This window comes from Macrobrachium rosenbergii, chromosome 22 (assembly GCF_040412425.1).
Source record: "Macrobrachium rosenbergii isolate ZJJX-2024 chromosome 22, ASM4041242v1, whole genome shotgun sequence".
NCBI classification, from domain to species: Eukaryota; Metazoa; Arthropoda; class Malacostraca; order Decapoda; family Palaemonidae; genus Macrobrachium; species Macrobrachium rosenbergii.
The window spans coordinates 25,830,891-25,835,890 of record NC_089762.1 but is presented as its reverse complement, the minus strand read 5'-3'; the positions used below and the strand labels follow the sequence as shown (position 1 = coordinate 25,835,890).

General features: G+C 36.3%; 1 protein-coding gene across 2 annotated transcripts in view; it reads right to left on the bottom strand.

Annotated features, from left to right (window-relative positions):
- LOC136850681 (uncharacterized) overlaps positions 1 to 5,000 on the bottom strand; it is a 210,535-nt gene that overhangs the window by 39,075 nt on the left and 166,460 nt on the right. The window lies entirely within an intron of this gene.

Sequence of the window (5,000 nt, the reverse complement as noted above, 5' to 3'; positions counted from 1 at the left end):
ATCCCCGATTGGGAATAATCACCGAAGGGGAATTTATAAGTGATAAATGGAACGGTACTGCCGGGTCTCGATCCCTCGACACAATTACCTTCCAACAACTCCAGACGAGGGTCTACCCACTGAGCCATCAAGAGAGGTAATAAGTTAATGCCGAATCTGCTATACTTGTTTACCCGTCGAGAACGGGGAAATTATACTTAGCTTCGGCATTAACCCACCTCCACCATGACAGCTCATTGGTACATTTGGAACACGCAGCTCTTATTATGAAATTTTTATCACACCGTGATTTATATACAGTCATGCAGCTACAAATGTTGTTTAATATCAAATTCACGCTGCTTTGGGAATATCCTCTCTTGATGGCTCAATGGGTAGACCGCTGTCTGGAGTTGTTGGACGGTAATTGTGTCAAGGGATCGAGATCTGGCAGTACTGATCCATTTATCACTTATAAATTCCCCTTCAGTGATAATTCCCCTTCGGGGATATTCCCGAAGTAGCGTGGATTTGATATTAAACAACATTTGTAGCTTCATGATTGTATATAAATCACGGTGTGATAAAAATTTCATAACAAGAGCTGCGTGTTCCAGACGTACCAATGAGCTGTCATGGTGGAGGTGGGTTAATGCCGAAGCTAAGTATAATTTTCCCACTTTCGACGGGTAAACAAGTACAGCAGATTCGGCATTAACCTATCACCTCTCTTGATGGCTCAGTGAGTAGACCGTCGACTGGAGTTGTTGGTAGGTAATTGCGTCGAGGGATCGAGACCTGGCAGTACCAATCAATTTATCACTTATAAATTCCCCTTCAGTGATATTTCCCCATTGGGGATATTCCCGAAGTAGCATGGATTTGATCTTAAACATCATTTGTGGCTTCATGAATGTAAATCACGGTTTGACAAAAATTTCATAAGAACTGGGTGTTCCAAATGTACCAATGAGCTGTCATGGTGGAGGTGGGTTAACGCCGAAGCTAAGTATAGTTTCCCCGTTCTCGACGGGTAAACAAGTACAGCAGATTCGGCATCAACCTATTACCTCTCTTGATGGCTCAGTGGGTATGCCGTAGATTGGAGTTGTTGGAAGGTAATTATGTCGAGGGATCGAGACCCGGCAGTACAGATCCATTTATCACTTATAAATTCCCCCTCGGTGATTATTCCCCATCGGGGATATTCCCGAAGTAGCTTGACTTTGATATTAAACATTTGTAGCTTCATGATTATATATATATATATATATATGTGTGTGTGTGTGTGTTTTATTTGCGTGTATCAACACACATAAAACACACACACACACACACACACACATATATATATATATATATATATATATATATATATATATATATATATATGCATATATATATATGTGTGTGTGTGTTTTTCTTTTATCTGCTGGTAGATAATGCTGTAAATGGTTATATTTAGAAACTATATGTATATATATATATATATATATATATATATATATATATATATATATATATATATATATATATATATATATATATATATATATGAATGTATGTATGTATATATATATATAAATATATATATATACACGTATATGGATATATATGTATGTATATATATACATATATACTGTATATATACGTATATATATATACATATATACTGTACATATACTTATATATATATATATGTATATATATATATGTATATATACATATATATATAACATATATACTGTATATAATGTGCTTTTGTTTGCGTGTAGATAATGCTTTTGATGGCTCTGTTCAGAAAATATAAATTTATGTAATATGGTAGCCTCAGCCTAATGCGACACTCACAGAATGAACGTGACAATAACAGTCATTACTTGAAATCTTTTTTTGGTTGTCTGGTGTTTGGCAAGTCTTTTCATTCACGCATTCTTTTCTTTCTTATTGGCTGGTGGAGGGCAATATTGTATTACACTTAGGTGCTAAGTCAACCTTGACACCAGTTTGAAACTAAGGTCCAAAGATGTACCAACAAGTTATCATGAATCAATTTAAATTGATTTGTTCGAGTATTTTCTTGCCAAATAATTTCCTTTTAATAAATATATTTTTGTCCTCAGCATCGCTCTCTAGCACAGAAACAGTTCCAGTTATACCACTTATTTGCTTCATGTCTTAAGTTTTCAACCTTCCCTTTAGCTTAGATGCAAGCTTACCCCAAAATCGATTCATTACAAGAAAGTTGACAAATAATTTTTTTATGAGAGATATAATTAAATATGAGTAGGTTCAGTGCTTGAGAGAGATGCTGAGGAAAACAAACATGTTATTAAAAGGAAAATATTTAGGAAGGGAATACTTGAACAAATCAATGCCAATTTAATAATGTGAGCTTGTTGGTATATCTTGGGACCAGCTAGCCAATACAACTTGGTGTCAAACTGGTATCAAGTCTGACTCACTACCTATTAACTGATACATTATTGCCTTCCTCCCTGACCATAAATCTTCTTCTTTTAACGTGCTTTTTTCTCATTTGTATGGGGTAAGCACGATGCCTTCTTTTTGAAGGACTTTGATTTGACTTTGGGGTAGACATTGTAGGCTCGATCGGCTGCCCTGCCTGTCATCGCTTGGACCCCGGTAGCGTATGTATATGTATTGTACCAGTCACTAGAGCCCTTTCTCCCAGCAGCGAAGAAACGTTTAAGAAAGCATAAATGAAAAGGTTGAAACTGAATACAAAAGAAATGTCAGCATTCTCTGAAAAGAGAACATGCTTGAGATATCTGATCAAACAGAGCAAAATAATAGCAAGATTTTTTATAGCTTGTTGATAGCAAGGGTTCAGTGACTGCGAGATGTAGGCATTGTCAACATGAGAGTGCCATGGACACTTTTCTTCAGTGTAATAGAACAGTGTCTGGAGTAATGCCTTTAAAAAGAGAGAATGAAGCCACCTTAAGGCAAAGGGAAGGAAGCATTCAAGGAAAAATGGCACTTCATTAAATGCTACTAAGAGGGGAAAAAATAAGCAGTCTAAATTTAAGAACAGTTTCCAAAACAGTGCAGGGGAAGGCCAAAATTATACTCAAGTATTTCAGATGTATAAAAGTAATATATATGATATCAAAATGAAATGTATAAATTCATAATCATATTTAGACAAATCGAGGTCAAGTTGAAAAATATTTAAAAAAAAAAAAAACAGAATAAAGAAAACATTAGGGATGCTCATAAGAAAACTGGAACAATGTTATCTTTAAGATATTGGACAGCGGGACAAGATAAACGGAGTACATGATAAGTGAAAAGGCTGAAATCAATGCAGCAGTGATGAAGGTCACAGCAAAGAACCCTTGTACCGTCTACAGTGTGTCTTGCAAAGCTAAGTGAAAGGGGGTAACTCGCCCCAGTTGGGGAATTTGAGTAAAAGCGACGGGGAATGTATGGCAGAAAGCGAGAGGAGCGAGAAGAGGGTGTCTCTGAAAAAAGAAGGCATAAAAGTCGAGTTAACCTGAAGCACAAGCATCCATATAAAGACGGTATGTAGGGTTATAATAAAGACGAAAAATGCTATGTTAGCTAACAGGACCTCAGAATACGATTACAAATTTTCGAGCAATAACATATGAGTAGAGGTTAGATGAAAACACATTTGCGGAGAGGAGAACAGCCATTGCCACAATGTTTTGTTTTCAAAGATGCCAGAATGTCAAACAACGAAGAGGTAGCAAGGATAAATACGACAGAGTCCCTGACGTTTCATAGGGAGACTGACTAAACTTCAGGACGAAAAGAAGTCCGTAGTAAATCTAATTTTACATAAAGCACAATTGTTATCCCTAAAGGTAATAAGTATTTGTTTGAAAAACTAAGAGGCGAGTAAAGTTCAACGTAAACTAAAGATAAAGAAACAGGATGTAGGACTAAAAGGTTGGAATAGTCGCCTTTTGGTAGTGGCTCAAAAGGATAACAAAGATCCATGACCAGGTCATATTTAGTGCCTGCTGACCCATCGTTTTCCTTAGCTCTTATGTATGGAATCATTTTGTTTCTCTTGTTTTCCAGATATTAGTTTTATTTCGGTCGTTATCTTGGGAAGTTCAGCATGAAAAGACATGGATTTGGAAAAGGCAAAATTTACCGCTCGGAGCGCAAGTATTCCTGAACCAAGTGACCCTTAAATAGTAAAAGCGCGTCTCCAAGCCCGCTGCGTGACAGCTGGAGTACATGTGGACGACAAATATTCAGGGATATCTAAGTGTCATTTCTTCTATTTTAGATTAAAGCTCTGGGGAATACAACTGCCCTCCAATACTTAATTTTCCCAACACAAAACTAGCCGAGCTTATAAAGTTATTAAAGTCCTTTTCATCACTGACGTTTTAAGTTTTACCCTCTTCATTTCCACCGGGAGGTCCTTACTTCTTTCCAAATAAGAACTACTTCCAGGGGGCCGTTACAGGTAGGCATAATGAAGCGCAATACTCCCCCGGGAAGCAATAACCTACTAGCAAAATCATCATAGAATTATATCATGTGCTCGCGCTCTCATTATCACCTATGTATGTAAGCCTTTCCTAATTCCTAATATTTTCATTTTATAATTATACCTACCTGTTAAGTATTAGTGCATATCTTTTAGGACAAGCCACAAGCTACTATGCTCCCTCAGAGTATATTGCTCATTTATGGAAAAGAGCAAAGCGAACAAAAAGCGAAATTCAGAAATAAAACTTAAGTGCAAGTAATGCTAATGACAATTAATCAGATAAAAATCGACTACTCAAAAGCTAAATGATGAGCGCAAATACATTATAAAACACGTCTATTATTAAGGATTAACTGCATTAGCAAGCTAAAGTTGAAATTCTTACACCTGAATGTAGCAAGGTAGTATACTCTGGTCTTAATTCACATCTGCCAAACACTGATAAGTATGCAAAGAATACTTGTAAGGTTTTCTAAAAAGATTTTGAATGCTATTTGAACACTCTCTAGCCAGAGCTCATTTT